The following is a 16,422-nucleotide window of genomic DNA, read 5'->3' as shown; positions in this document are numbered from 1 at the left end:
TGTGTACCTGGTTGAAACCTGAGAGATCTGTGCCCTATGCATGAAAAAGACAATTTGGCCTGGAAATTAACAAAGCCCTGCCATTCTTCATCACAAAAATGCTCAGTCTCATCTCTGCAAGAAGTCCATTTCGGAGCACGTCTATATACTAGTGGACCCACCAATTGAGTTGCCTGCCACAGATGGAGGAGAGGCTGCAGGGTGGGGTGGGGGCAGGCAGGGGAGGTATTCAGGCTGTTGATTATTTGCTTGCCATCCATTGCAAATATTTGCACTTCAGCACTGCTGATGTGAGATTGTTCTCTCTGACCATAGTTAACCTAATGTCTCAGCTTCTTCTCAGGGCCATCCCGAGTTCTTGACCATAAAACCATGTCATCAGTATGATGGAGGAAGTCCCCAAATGCTGTGACATGAGTTCATTTCTTTTAATAGTAGAAGTAAATGATTTGAGTTCAAGGTAAAATAAAATGGAGCTGGGATACAGTCTTGTTCCACAGCATTTAGAATTAGAATTTGCTTTGTCAAAAGACTGTTCTTACCAGCAATTTTGTGTCACAAGCTTTGGCGAAGAATTATTTATCTGTTATCTGCTTTGAGAATGGCAGATTTGCACTGTTCTTAAATTTTCAGATTGGCAATAGCTTCTGAACTGGTCTTCCTGCTGCCACTCTCCTTGCCTTTCCCCCTATATCCACTCCACACAGAGAAACAAGAGTTATAATTACAAAACATATCTCAGTACAAACCCCACCTGAGACTTTTTGTTGCTACAGAAATACCTTCGCAGGCTAAAAAGGCCCTACCCAGTCTGGCTTTCTTTTTATTCTTTGACCACACTGTAGTGAGTTAAATGGTGACTCCTACAACATACGTCCACATATTAATCCCTGGAACCTGTGAATATTACCTTACATGGAAAAAAGAGTAAATATTGCTTCATATGACAAAACTAATGGTTAAATCAAGGATCTTGATAGGAGAAGCTTATCCAGGATTATGTTATGGAACAGATACACAAAGAATAGGAGGAGGCAATGTGACCACAGTGCAGGGACTAGAGTGAAGGATCCCTAAGCTGGAGAGCCCTGGAGGCCCCAGAAGCTGGCAGGGGCTGTGGGCCGCTTCTCCCCGAGAACCTTCCAAGGAGTGTAGCTCCTGCCACCTTGATTTTGGACTTCTGGCTTCCAGAACTATGACAGAACACATTTTAGTTGTTTCAAGCCCCCCAATTTATTAGAGCAGCCACAGCAAACTACTGCACCTGCCATGACTATTACAAGTCTACCAGTCCTTTTTGTCATTCAAGGCTCAGCTTAAATGCCACCTCCACAGATGTGCCTCCCCAGATTGCCCATTCAGCTCCCCTTGACTCTGGGTGTTTCCAGGAGGGGAGAGTGGTCAAGTAATTTCACATAATTGCTAGGAGATCTAAGATAAATATTGAAAATTTAGGAAATGAGGCACAGAGAGGTTAAATAACTCGTTCATTGTGGCACATTAAGTGTAAAGCCAGGGTCTCCAGAGCCAGGGACTCACCACCTCCCAGCAGTGTGAGAGGATATTGCCAAATGGCTGTTTGAGCAGCATAGGGTATAGTCTTTTGTCCCCCAACATACTTAAAAATTTCAGACCCTTGCTGCATTTTATCTCTCTTACCTTCCTTCCTCTCCAACAATCTCATCCCCACTGTAGTGCATGTATAGAGAGGCAGAGGAAAAACAAGTGGGCAGTGACCATGAACTTTCACCCACCTCAAATAGCCATTCTGAAGGATGAAGATAGAAAAACAGGGCTAAGGGCTATAAAGCCATCAAAACTGATGGTCCATAAGGTGCATAATTGGACATAGACTTACACTTTGGTCTGCCACTTAGCAGTGGTGATTAAATAAGGGTTATAAACATGTTTGATTGGGGTATTTTTCTCTTTGCTTCAGGAAGCTCATCATAATTGTTCTTAAAGAGAAATATTATTTCTTAAAGAGAAATAATATTCCTAATTTGGTTCCCCATGGGTGACTGACAGAGAGAGCCATTGTCAATTTTGGCATTCACATGTCAGAGTTAACATGGTTTTTGCAGTTATAGCTTGGAAGAATGATGAATTGAATCCATGTATTTCTAGGATGCACATATTTTTGTAAGATAAGAGATAGCAAGAAGACCTTGGGACCAGTATCAGCATCAACATTGAGGAGTGAGTTACTAAGTGTGCAGAGCTGACCCATAACTTTCATAGCCTATTCTTTTTAATGAGAGGCCACAGATCTTATAGGTTAGAAGCTTTGTGGCAAATTAAATGTGGCCATAAATCCTTTGATCTCCTCCCATTGAGAGATGAGATCCAATTCCCTCTTTTTGAACCTGAGCTGACTATACTGTCTTGCTTAATTAATAAAATACAGTGAAAATGATGCTCTAGGATTTCTGAGGTTAGGTCATAAGAAGTGCTGTAGCTTCTGCCTGGGGCTTCTGGAATGCTCACTTTCAAATTCTCCCTCTTGGAAGTGGCTGCTATGCTGCCAGAGCCCAAGCTACATGTAGGTGTTCCAGTAGAGCTCCCTGCCTGTAGCCAGCATCAGCTGCCAGCTCTTTGTGTGAGCCAGCTTGAACATCCACCACAGAGAAGCCTTCAGATGGCTGCAGCCCCAACTGACATCTGACTGCAACTGACTGAGAAACTCCAAGGGAGAAGCAACTACCTGAGTTTGGTTTAACCATTAAGCCATAAGAAGTAATAAATTATTGTTTCAAGCCCCTAAGTTTTTTTAAAAATTTTTTATTAAGGTATTATTGATATATTGATATGTCTATCAGTGCAGCAAGTTGCCAGAGATCCACTATGTGCCTTATCTGTGCTACACTGATCTCCCCATGATCCACACACCATGTGTCCTAAACATAATACCCCTCAGTCCCCTTCTCCCTCCCTCCCCACCCACCCTTCCACACCCCTCCCTTTTGGTAACTGCTAGTCACTTGGAGTCTCTGAGTCTGCTGCTATTTTGTTCCTTTAGTTTTGTCAAGCCCCTAAGTTTTGACTGGCTTGCTATGCAGCCATAGATAATTAGAATAGAATTTGGTACTTGGAAGTGGAGAACTGCCATAACAAAAACTTAAATCATAGGACATTGGCTTTGGCACCAAACAGGAAATTGTTAATGGAGGCTAGAAAAGGCATCCTTTTTATTGTAATGATGGATAATTTGGTACACTATTGCTTGTGGTTATGTGAAAAACAGAAAATATACCTATGATATAGAAGATTTAGCTAACGAGACTTCTAGGTAGAATGTTGAAAGTACTGCTGGTTTCTTTTAGGTTGGTATAATAAAGCACAGATATAGAGAGAAAAGCCCAAAACTCAGCTATTTGGTTTCAAGCAAACTTTGATGAAATATAAAGAAGCAGACATTCTGGGTTTAGGAATGAAGCTGTTTCTCATTTCCAGCCTCTCTAGTTGAAAAAATAAGATATGATATGAGGATATTGATAATCTTCTGGTATGGCTATAAGATACTTCTTAAGCTTTTAGAAAGTTTTAAGAATATGCCTCACAGACCCTCAACAGGACAGAGCAGTTTTGATGGAATCTGAAGGCCATTGTTCCGTAGCACCCAAACATCAGCCCAAGGCAGAAAGGGACCTTCTCAAAGAGATATGTGGCTCTGTATTTTGATTAATGGAGCCCAAAAGAGTTCTAAGGGAGTTCACACAAAATTTAAGAGCATTGTACATGTGGAAGTACCATTGGCTTGGACTAAAAAGGGCAGAGAACAGTTCAAAATGCAAAGAGCCTTCCATGGGTAGCAAATAGGAAAACAAGGCTACTAAGCTTCAAACATGGCTATTTATTATGGAAAAAGAAGAATGATTCAGAGGGCAGAATCAAAACCCCAGAGGGTGGCTCTGAGAGCCACAGAGAACCCTTCTCTGGGGGAGGCCTGGGCATTCTCCTATCAAAGATCTGGCAACATGCACCTGGCTGGATTTCAAGATTTCTATGGGCCAGTAACTGCTATGTGCTTCCCATTTCCTTTGCTTCTGAGTGAGAGTTTTAATGAAGTTATCCTATCTGTTACCATTGTATATTATATGTGTGGGGGGATGGCACAGGTTTCCCTTCATTTCAGATTAAGAGGGACTGTACTCAGGGAACTGCACCCAGGGAACCTCATATCTGCATATGGACCTGATTTAGGTGATAAAATCCTGGCCCTCAAGACTGAGCTAATGCTATAATGGATTAGGATTTTGGATCTTGGGACGGGTTGCATTTAGATGTGGGAGGAATGTAAATAATATATGACAAGAGAGAAGACTATGGCAGATTGAAGATGATTATAAATTCTGTGACTCTCTTTCTGTTAAGAGGTAGAGCCTAATCTCCTTTCCTTGAATCTGAGCTGCCTTGGTGAATTGCTTGACCCCCAGAAGTGATGTTCTGGGACTTTTTTGATGTCAGGGCATAAGAAGCCTTGCAATTTCTGCCTAGATTGGAACATTTATTCCTAGAGCACTCCTTTTGAGAATTCACTGCCATTCTGTGAGAAGCCCAAACCACACAGAAACCGTGTGTAGTGTTCAGTTGGTAGTAGCTGAGCTACCAGTCCACAGTCAGCACTGACTGGTGACCATATGAGTGGTCGTCTTGAGCATCCAGCCAAGCTGAGCCTTAGATGACTGCAGCCCCAGGTGCCAGCAGACTGCCCCCACAGGGGAGACTGTACATGAGAACTTCCCATCTAAGCCCTGTACATCCACAGACCCATGAGAGGTAATAATCAAGTGTTGTTTAAATCCATTAAATTTTGGAGATGGTTTGCTATATAGCAAGACATAAGCAGACAAGGTTGAACCTCAGAGGTCAATTGTCATGATGTCAAATCTCAAGTCCCTTATTTACTATCTATGTGACTGGACAAATCACCTAAAATCTCTGAGCTTCATTTTCCTTATCTGTAAGGTGGGAATAATAACAGGACCTACCTAATGGGTTCGTTTTGGAGATTAAAGAAGACAATGTATGAAAAATAACAAACATAGTGACAGAGCCCTAGTGAATGTGCCGATAGGTAGTTGCTATGTTAGTAACAGGGTGAATCATTTGCTTTTGTCCAAAAGGTAGGTGAGGAGCTTGGGAATGCAGGAGGAATGAGTTTGAGTCTGGTCTTTTGCTAATGGCCTGAGAGTAGGTTATTACCATGATTGCATTTACTTCCCATTTTTTCCATAAGCAGAGAGAGGATTTTGAATCACTGGAGAAATGTTCCAAAGAAATTCTGGGGGCAAAAGAAATATAACTATTTGGCCTCTGAAAATTGGGCCATATGATCCCATAGGGACTCTTATGACTACCACATGAGTTGAGCAGGTCTGGTTCATAAAGGGCATAATGAGTAGTTGAGCAGTCCTTGTCACAGTGAGATCCGTGGGCTTCTTAGTGGATGAGGGAGGCTCCAATGTTCCCTGGAGGCCTAGGGTGATTCTTTCATTCAGTATGGATATGAGTGTGGTGGGGAGAGGTGCTGGAATTCAGAGTGGTTGAGAACGAGATTAAAGAAGCTGGATCCCAGCAGAGAGATATAAAGGAACATCACACTAATGTTCAATGCATCATCATGCTGATATGTTCAAGCAGAATTTTGTCATTCATTCACTCATTCACATAAGTATTCACTCATTCAACAATTATTTATTGTATACCTTTATGTGCCAGACTCTGTGCCATTCTCTGGAGACCCATGATACATAAAAGTCCATCCCCAAGGGCTCATAATCTAGTAGGGAAGACAGACAAGTAAATGGGAAATATAACCAGAGGGCAAGTACCACAGTAGAGGTGGTGTGAGAGTACAGGGGAGTGTTCCAACCCTGGCATCAAATCTGCTCCATCTCATGACAAAGTTCTAAAAGGAGCAGTGAGTAGGGCATGAGCTGTGCGGAAAAAAGGACAGGCTCTGAAATGCAACATGTGAGCTGTAGGCAGAGAACACATACAGATCAGACACACCAGAGATAATGTCTTGACTGGCCTCCTGGGAGCTATAGAATGACCCCACTGAAGCTCAGCTCTTGGAATCTTGTGGGTCTGTTACAAGCCTCCCCTGGGCTCTGCAGAAAGGGCGCATCTCTCACAGGCACAGATGCAAAGCAAAGCATCTCAAGTATGTCTTGGCTTGGGCTCCAAAGATGACTTCTGTGTGGGTAAATCTTTTTCTTTGTTTGTTCTATTACTTTTTATTGTCCATGATCTAAAACATTTAAAAACAAAAAGCTAAAATAAACTTCCCAAGTTCAAAGTGGCAGACTGTGATTAGAGCCAACGTCCTTTTGGCACGTCTGCCGAGTGATCTCACACATACTCAGTGAGGCCATGCTTTCCTAACTCCCATCTTCTCCTTCCTCTCACTTCCCTCAATTCCCACCCACATGGTGTTTCATCAACATCGGCTGTGGTCAAAGGCTAAGACTTAGGGTGAAGTCTGCCCCAAACTTTCTTTGGGGCTTGGCTGAGGGACTCTTTACTTGTGTCCCTGTTTGGAAGTTGCATTGTCTGCATGGTATAAGGACCCAAGATGACATTTCTGTCAGTGATATTGTAGAACTCTCTCCCTCCTCACCCAACTGAGTGTCTAGCCTGGGTGGGGAATTGGTTTCTCCCTGGAGTAATAACACAATGTCAGCCAGCAGCCATGGCCAAGAACAATCTGAGTGTTATATTCATCAGCATCAGTTGGTGAGGGACCCAGTTCTGGTCTGAGAGCTCCTGCAAGCCAGGAATCAGACCTTTGTTCCCATTTTCCAGCACCTAGCAAGCTCTCTGGCCCTGGAAGGCGCTCAGTAGTGTTTGTTGAATTCATCCTGGAGATCACCCAGGCAGACAACAGCCCTCAGATTCACTTAATGATGAGAGGGATTATTCTATAGCCAAAGAATAGTAATGACATGATAATTAATGAAACATATACCATTTTATTGAGCCCTAATGCTTTGTCAAGCACAAAGCTAAGCACTTTACATGCATTACATCATTGGGACTCAGGACTTCTGGTATGTAAGTATCATTACCCTCATATTTCAGATGAATAAATGGAATCTCAGAGTTGAAGCAACTTGCAACAGCCTGGATAATGGAGCTTGAACCTAAGATTGACAATTTTGAAGACTTTAACTCTTATCTATGACATTTTGTTACAGAAGATTGGGCAAGACGGCTGGCAGGGCCCATATCTGCAAAGTATCTAAGGTACCATGGGACAATTGATACTTGAGGATCTTGTCAGGAGTCACCTTTGTCTAAGGTATACCCCCAACTCTGTCTCCTTATTGAAGCATGGAAAGCAGGACCCAGGCTTATGCTGTAGGAAGACAGGTTTCAGTGCCCAAGCAGCCATTCAAATTCCCATTTAAGTTAAGCAAACCAGCCCAGAGCTCACATGGTCAGAGCAGGCAGTTGAGGGACTCAGTAGGTCTGTTTATTTCAGTCTGTATTTGACCTTGCATTAGACTCACCAAGCAACTTGCAGTGAATGCTAAAACCTTCCCTCAGCCTCGGGAACATTTCCATATCAACAGAAACACTGCACAGATGACAAAATTAGGATGTACTCTCCGGCTTGCCTTGTTGTATTATTTAAAACAATTACTGTATGATTTGCTTTCACATAGCCATGGAAACCCTGCTGAAAGGATTTAATACAATTTATTGTGTGAAGCTTAAGAAGAAATCTGTTTCCCCAGTGCTAGAAAACAAAGCAAGCCAATTCCTCTCTGTACAAGGTGTGATGGATGCAAATTGTGGATGGGTGACCTCACACAGCAGGTGACTGAGCTTTCTGGGAAAGCATTCTGGAGATAAGTGAACCTGCTTCCTTGAGATGTATCAGAAAACAAAGCAGTGCCAGTGGAACGATGATATCCTTTGATGTGCCCGGAGCTGATTTACAATTTCAGAAAGGGAAGCATAGCTTCTGAGTGGCAGGACCACAGAGCTTTGCGGTAAACACAACAGAGGAATTTGCCCTGCCAGGTTACCCTAAAGGTCTTCTCTATTCACAGGTTGCTCTTCTAGGTATCTCAGGTCTCAGTGCTGGGATCCACCAAGGGGGTAGCTTGACACTGGGGTTTGATGAAAGGGTGGTCTCACTTTGGAGCCTATTGATACCTAGTGGCACAGTTTTACAGCAGCATTCTCATCCCTAGCTGTATATAGAAACCCCTGAGGGGCTTGGAAAAATACCAATACTTAAGCCCTGGATCTTATTGACTACGTTAGAACCTGTGAGATTGAGTAGGCACTGTTATTTTTAAAAACCTTACCAGATGATTTGAATGTGCAGTCCAGGGCTGTAAGCCACTACCCCGGGACTTGGACTTCCTCAGACTGAACTCTTTTTATGCTCGCTTTCTGGTTCCCAGCAAGAGATGTACAGTGCCCAATGATCCCTTAACCTAAAAGACCTGCTTTAGTGCAGAACTCCATCTCTGCAGTTCAGTTCTTTATCCCTAGTTTCAGTGGGAGGTGGGAGAAAACATTAACAGGCAGCTGGAATTGAGAAAACTGGGTGAAAGGCTTTTCTGTACTATTTTTGCAACTTCTTGTACATCTATAATAATTTTAAAATAAACTGTTAGACAAAATTGCGGCTGAAGAGTTGTGTTCAAATTCTGTGTTAATTAGGTAAGGGACTTAGGAAAATAACTTATCTCTGAGCCTTTCCCTCAGGAAGATGAGGATAATAATATCGACTTATTGCATGATCAGAGGGATAATAGAAGTGTAAAGCCTAGATGTTAGCTGGGGTCTTTTTGATTAGATGAGATTGTTCAAACCCTCAGTCTACAGATCATGGACCACCTAATTGCTTTGTCAAGAATCATGGAAGTTTCTGGGTGACTTAAAGCTTTATTGTCACCATAGGTATGAGCTCCTGCCCCCACTGAATTACATCAGCCATTGTCTCACCATCTCAGTCTGGTTGTTCAGCCCAAATGTGCAACTCAGTCATTTCCCTTAACTCCCTAAACATACCTCTCACACAGGTATGTTAGGGCATAGGTAACCTCACTGAAGATTGGAAAGATGAAGGGATTACACTGCAGCATCAGAAATGACTCACCACAGTGTCACACAATCTTGTTTCTAAAGCTTCTTGGACTACTCCACCCTGGTTGGGCCTTGTCTCTTCTGCTCCTGTCTTCCCTGCTATTTTTTTTTTCTTTCTTCTCCAAGATTTTTGTGCATTTCTAATGTAGAACATTTAGATTTCTTGTTTATTTCCTTGACTTTCATCTTTCCTCCAGATATCTTATTCAACTATTCCTGACACATCCAGACTCTCCCAAGCTGCACAGAGCACCTGTAGGTCCATGAAAAGCCAGTCCCTGGCTCTGGTGGGTGCAGTGGTAACAGCCAGACTGTGCCTTCAGCTCACTGTCTGTAGCGCCTCCCACCCTCCACAGTCTTGCCAACCTTACAAAAGCCCCAGATGTTAGAAGTGGGAATGTGTCTAACTCAAACTTTCTTTGTTTTTCCAGGTTCAGATATGAGGACCACACTCTGGACTTCAGAGATTTAAACATCCAGCCTTTGGGGGAATAAAAGAACAGTGTGTAGAGACTTCTTGTACTTGAATGAAGAACAACATTTTGAGGAAGGTAAACAATTTAGAGACTCAAGAACATTATTTCATCTGTAATACACAAGTTTATAAAGAATGAAGGAAAATGCATCATTGAAAGTGCCCCCTACCAAACCTCACACATTCAATGGGGATTTGGAGTCATGTGCTGCCCTACCAACAAGCCCACCAGGAAGGGCCTGAACCCCAGAGACCAGGAGGGGCTGGAGCTCTACAAACTTTCCCCCATTTGTTTGTTCTCTTTCCAGGGATGATCATGGGAAACTAAGTCAAAGCATATAACTAAAAGACAGAAGGGATCCAGTCAGTTTCTACTGCCTCGGAATAGCACCAGAAAGCCTTCTCCTCCTCCCCTCCCTTGCAGATGTTTCTCTGTATCTGACAGATCCAAGGCATCTCTGAGAATCATCTCCTTGCGCAGGCAGAGTTGATCACCATCCCCACTGTGCTTCCATGGGATACTGTTCAGACCTTCATCAGAGTAGACTTGCCCTCTGCTTGCTTGCTGGGTCTCCCTCCGCCCTCCCACACCCTACACTAGCTGGTGAGATCCTCAAAGGCAGAAAACACATCCTTTCCAACACGTGCCCAGTCCTGGCACAGAGAACTCATTTGATAATGTTTGCTCTAAGGATCAGTGAATGACTGAGGGCTCACCAAACTATAGCACTGAGTTTGCCAGTGTTATTTATTTTAATATCATGCAAAACATAAAGCGGGCTTAGGCCCTGCTCCTAACTCTTTTATGATTGGTTAGTGAGCACGTTATGACTGAAACAGCTGCACATAGACCCAGGTGGGAGGGGAGCAAGGGCGACTGCCTTCTTGGAGATGTTTATAATCAGCTGTGAGTAATAGTGTCACATTGCATGTTGAAGCCATTCTTTAGAGTTCAGCCATTCCTTAGATCTTATAAGTTTCTCTGTGTAATTTAAAAATACCCTATCAAGGATAAAAAACAGCACATTTTATAATCACTTGCCAGTAATTAAGAGCTAGGCTGTGATAGAGCAGGATTAAAATTCAGATCTTTAGGACTTCAGACTCTGCTCTCATATGCTTTTCCTTGGAATAATTAATTTCTGGAGAGAGAAACTAAACACTGCTAGCAGGCAGAGATGTGTCTCTTAGCAACAGAAGACAGGGCTCAGCTGCCAGAAGCCCCACTCTCCTGTTCCTCTGGGGTCCTCAGAATCTGGCCTGTGACATATCTGGGCTTTTAGATTCCAGGTCAGTGCTGGCCCTGGGGATAGAGATGGGCAAGGGGCATCTGCTTAGGCACTTAAACCTCAATGCTCAGGCTTATTCAATGACATCGGCTTAAGACACGTGATGTGTGCTCATCTACACTTCATAGACATTCAGTCCGTACGCATTTATTCAGTAACTATTCCAAGTGCTGAGGGTTCTAAGGTGAGCAGGAAATTCATGGTCCCTATCCTGATGGTCCAGTGGAGAAGTTGGACATTTAACAAATAAATGATTAAAAATATGCAAATTGCTGTGAAGGACTAGTGCAGTACCAGTCAAGAGTATAATGGGAGCTGCAGTGGAGGCTGAGAAAAGGGTCACCATGTACTGTTGTACAAACTGTAGTGTACGTGAATTGTGCCCCCTGGAGTTGGGTATTGTACAAACTGGTCACTACAGCAGTCCTGCCTCAGAGGGAGGACATAACATGTAAACTGGAAAGGATGACAAGGATTGGACAGGTGAAGAAAGGGGGGATGACATGTGCAAAGGCCCTGAAACAGAAAAGGCTGAGCATGGCCAAAGGAACTGAAGGAAGACTAGCATGACGAAAACAGAGAGAGCAAGGGGCAGTGTGGTGGGCCCTGTGCCTGGGGAGAAGGAGTCGCTCAGGCAGGGCCTTGCAGGCCCTTGTAAGGAATTTGGCTCCTATTCTAACTGCGGTGGAAACCAAAGCTGGGAATGACATGATCTGATTTTTGTCACTTGGGCTGTCCCTGGGAGATGGCCAAGAATGGGGGTGGCAAGATTGGAGGTGCACAGTGTTCAGGAGGCTATCACCAGAATCCATGTGCAAAATGCCTAGTACACATTGGGTGCACAATAAACCTTAGCCTCCTTTCCCCTCTCATTCTTATAGTTGTAACATGCTTTGCAGCTCCCAAAGTGTTTTCAGTGCATTATTCATTTGATCCTAGGAGGTGAGGTGGGTATTATCACCCCACTTTACAACTGTGGTTTCTAAGGTTTAGGAATGACTTTCCCAAGATCAAACAGTAACTCCTGGAGCAGATTCTCAAAGTGAACCAAGAAACTTGACTGATCCCCAAATCTACAGTATTATGCAATGTCCAAACTAAATTATATAATTACTTACTTTTTTAAACATTAAGAAGTAATATAAAATTTCCAAGAATCAAGATTAGCAAGCAGGAAAAGAAAGAATGAAAAATACCAATGAAAGAGCTGATATTTTCCCTAGGAAAGCCCAGGTCAGCCAAACTTCAGATTAATGGAGTTCAGAACACTCTGTTTCATCAGAATTACAATGGCTCTCTTCTTTTCATTTTTATTTACTTCAGTGTGGCCAACTAAAAAGAATCCAGCATGCTCCAAGTCTCAGAAGATGTATTTTTCCTCATTAATCACCAAACTGAGGTTAAGACATAAACAAATCAATGTTATTTATACTGAATGAGGCAAACATTCCTTTCAAAGACTTTTGTTTCCTCTGGGAACATGTGCTACCTGAGGCCATAGCCACCAAAATATATTTTTTCTTTCCCTTTTAAGGAAATACCACCTCATCGCCAAATCCCAAACACAACATCCCAAGTGGAGCTGAGGGTTCAAGTATAACAGGGAGAAAACTCAGATTCAAAAGCCACCTAGTCCTCTTCCACTAGGGACTTTATCCGAAGTTATCTGTGGATAGTGTTTAATGTTCTGCAAATCTTCTCTTGAAAAGAGATTTTCATTACAATTACATTATAATGATTTTTCCCCAAGATCCTTCCTTGTCTAGGAGCCAAGAGCTCAGACCTTGAACAAATCGTTCCCAGACTTTATTTCCAATGTCCTCATTAAGAAGGAGGCGGCTTATCTTGCCTTTGTCCCTGACACTGGGGAACACCAGATAAGTTGTGCATTTGGGGTTTGAGGACTATCATACGTGGCTGGCCCTCTTTACTTTTTTTGGCCAGAGTTTTGTCAGAGTTAATCCACTTGGATTTGTTGTTTTGTTAGAATCTCTATGGAAATTACTAATCCACAACATTGCAAACATAGTCCCCATGAAAGCATAAAACTTAGATGTGGGTCAGGATGGCCCTGTGGGAAATGGAGAATGATAAACAGGAGGAGCGAGTTTCTTAGCAAATGGGTCGGGGGCAGGGTGGAAACTGCTAGACCCCAAAACTGCCAGGGCCCCAATGCAATGTGTTCAGTGGAAGGTATGGTCCTGGCCACTTGAGAGAGACTGCCTGTGAGGAGGCAAAGCTGCCAAATGTCCTCCTTGGCTTGGCTTGGCTGTCACCACTGAGAACTCCACCCACTCTTTGCAGGGCCCAGAGGAGGAAGGAAGGGGTGGGTGCAGCTTTTGCATGGCTACATCTCCTGGGGTCAGATCTCAGTTCTTGGGAGGAAGCTCAGAGGATGCCAGAGGCACCTGGCTCTGGCTGTCCTACAGAAGTAGCCGCAGAGGTGGCACCTGGGACACATGCAGGACCTATTAAAGGCTTCTTGGATCTCTGCCCTGGCCATTCCCAACCTCCCCTGTACATGTTTTCCCTTTCTCAGTGGCACTTGGTGATACCTTTAGCACTTACCACAATGCTGAGAATTATCTGTGCACAGATTTGTATCCTTTAGGGTTCCTTGATTACAAGTGACAGAAAGTGACTTTTGACTGACAGCTGAAAGGGATTTTATAGGGCAGTAGATGAACAACTTGTAGAATCAGCAGGACTATTGAAACACCAACCTAGGACACAGACAGGAGGCAGGTGGCCCCCATGGTTTAGGGAAGAGAAGCCCTGGGCACCACATTTTAGCAGGACTGCACACTTGGGATGGCACAGTGTGGATGGAGGGACCATGTCATGGCTCCTCAGGACTCCATTCAAGACTCAGAAATGGGGGAAATCATCTGTTTACTGAGCTTTGTCCTGCCTGGCCCCTGTAACATTAGGGCACTGAGGGAGGCTCTGGGAAAAGAAGGTTTTAATTTCCCTATTCCGAGGGCAGGTGCCAGTTTACCATCCCACCAAGAGCAAAACCAGAAGGGGGTCTGGGCACTGTTAGGGAAGGTGCGTGGATGCTGAGCAGAGGGTGGGGCACAACGAGTTTCATGTGCTCTCCCTCTCTCCCACAGGACTGTGAGCTGGTCCAGGCAGAGGACCTCTCTTCGTATCTTCAGAGCAGAGCCTGTTGTTTAATGCAAATATCTCCAAACAGGGGGCAGACCTGAGGTGCCCAAGACAGGAGCTTGAGCTGGGCTTACTGTTGCAACTTCAATGCCGGGAAAGGGAGGCTCTTGGAGAGGAGCCCCTCTTTTGGGATGACGCCAGCTGTGAGCACTCCTCTCTGCAGAGCTTAGGAAGCTGGGGTCAGAGGCCATGGGGAACCTTGAAGAGTCTCCTAAACCCGTGGTGGTTGCTAATCCCAGCTATTCAGGCACATCTCCAGGAGCTAGAGAAAGGCAGGAGTGAGTGCAGCTGAAAATTTGGAGAGGGGGCACCTCCGCTTTGCCTTCCTTACGGATCCTTTGCTAGTCTAATGGCAAACAATGGCTGTCTATGCCCTCTCCCTTTTCCGCCACCCCAAGCTTATTTATTTCTACAGCAATTAGAAGCACAGCACCTCATTAATGATTGGTAGATGAGTTAGAATTTTAATCCAGGCTGAGATATGTTTTACTGAGAAAAGCATTGGCTCTGTGATGTTGGGAAAGCCACACCAACTCCCTGGGCTCCTGTTTCCCCTTCTCTGAGGTGGTAGAGGCAGCGGGGTGAGCTCACAGTGACTGCCTTCCCCACAGTCCACCATGCTAAATGAGCGGTCCCACTGCTTAGGGAGGACGTGTAGGAGCCTCATTTATCTGGGGCTGTGCTCAGAATTGAGAGGCGCAGCTGGTCTCCTAGGTGACTGCCTTGCAACACCGCAGTAATCTATTTCCCGTTCTGTTTTCTCATGCAAAGGGCTCTGGTAAAAGAGCTCAGAGGTTCTGTAGAGCAAGGAGAAGCCAGGGATTTTAATATACATGCGGTGACATTTAGGTCCATGTCAGGGACTCTAAGCTGAGCTGGCACAGATTCACAACTCACAAGGTGATGCTTTTGGCTCATGTTTTGCTTAAAAACTAAATGGAAATCCACTGGCAGTCCTTAGAGTTCCTTGGCTTACACCTGCATCAGCCCAGTCTCTTCACATAGCTTTCTTCTGTGTGTGTATCTAGGAATCTTCACATTTCCATGTTCTTATAAGGACACCAGTCATTAAATTTAGAGCCCACCCTAATCTTAATAACCTTAAGTAGATTCTAACTTCAGAGACTCTATTTCCAGATAAGGTTACATTCATAGGTACTGGCAGTTAGGACCTCAACATATCTTTTTAGAGGACAAGATTTAACCCACCCTAGCCTTACCATAGGTAGATGAGGTTAACTTGACCAAGGTTTGTTGAATCACCTTGTAGGTGATATCATAAGCCAAAAAAGATTTATCAAAATTAGCCATATTTACAAACAATATGCAAGCTGGAAACACGGCATTTGACTCCTGACAAGCCCCCCTCTTGCAAGTGTCACTCTCCTGTCCCTTTTCTTCTGTTTTTTGAGAATGATCATAATAAAGTATATCATACATTAAAGTATAAATCTGATCGTGCCACTCTCTTGTCCAAAATTCCCTGGGGGCTCCACCTTGCCTAAAGCATGAACGCTTCACTCCATTCCATTGTAGAACATGCCAGCCCTTCACCGTGTGGACCTGGCCTGGTCCAGCATGGGTTCGTCCTTGCTCCTCCAGCGCATCAGAGCATGGGAATGTTAGCAGGTGCAGTGAGATGGAGAGGAGACAGTGGTCCCTCCCCAAAGCTCTGCAGTTGGAGCTGCGGGGGAAGATGGGATGGGGGCTGCAGGTTGATGGTGGCTGCCCCCAGATGGGGCAAAGAGGATTGCAGTGGGGATTCTCCCAGCAGAATTAAAAAAGTGACTGATTGGGGCTCAAGGAGTTGTCGGCAGGGTTTGTGCGGTACTCCCTCATTGCCAAGTCTAAAGGGTGAGCTTGATTAGAGTGCTGACCATCAAAATAGGACAACCTCCCCATGAGCTTCACCTAGGGAGGTGCCTTGCCCCTTCCTCCACCCTGCTCAAGACAGAAGAGAGTGCCTGGGAGAGGCGCCAGAGGGAGGGAGCTGAGAAAGCTGCCCGGACCACTCCTGCTCACGGCCCCCAACCACGAGGCTACAGATCCAGTGGGCCCTGGAGGGATGGCAGAAGAACTTTGGAAGAAATATGAGCTGGCAATTGAAAATAGAAAGTGTCAAATCCTACTAGAAGAAGCACATAACATAGTGGCTGAAAGTGATAGAGTGTCATTACTTGCAGTTACCGAAGAAACAAAATTGTGCTATGTTTATGCCTAGCAAGTTAAGACTCTTCAATAACTTTTTAGAGGAGGAAATGGAGGCAAAAAGATGTTAAGTAGCTTTCACATTCAGTTATGAGGAAAATGAAATTCTGCATGGTTCTTGGCAGATTACTAAGTGTTCTGTAGATCTTAGCTCTTATTTCAAATGGAGAG

The 16,422-nt window shown here is 44.2% G+C and overlaps 1 long non-coding RNA gene across 2 annotated transcripts in view; it reads left to right on the top strand.

Moving 5' to 3' along the window:
- Positions 1–15,456, top strand: part of LOC118967829 (uncharacterized) — a 351,145-nt gene extending 335,689 nt beyond the window's left edge. For both annotated transcript variants that reach the window (XR_012128328.1, XR_012128329.1), the window contains exons 3-4: positions 9,543–9,662; positions 13,989–15,456. This is a non-coding gene — a long non-coding RNA (uncharacterized lncRNA). The remainder of the gene's footprint in view (positions 1–9,542; positions 9,663–13,988) is intronic.
- Positions 15,457–16,422: the final 966 nt, after the last annotated feature.

This window comes from Manis javanica, chromosome 2 (genome assembly GCF_040802235.1).
Source record: "Manis javanica isolate MJ-LG chromosome 2, MJ_LKY, whole genome shotgun sequence".
Lineage (NCBI taxonomy): Eukaryota > Metazoa > Chordata > Mammalia > Pholidota > Manidae > Manis > Manis javanica.
Note: the sequence above shows the minus strand (reverse complement) of the source record. Positions and strands in the feature narration are given on the sequence as shown.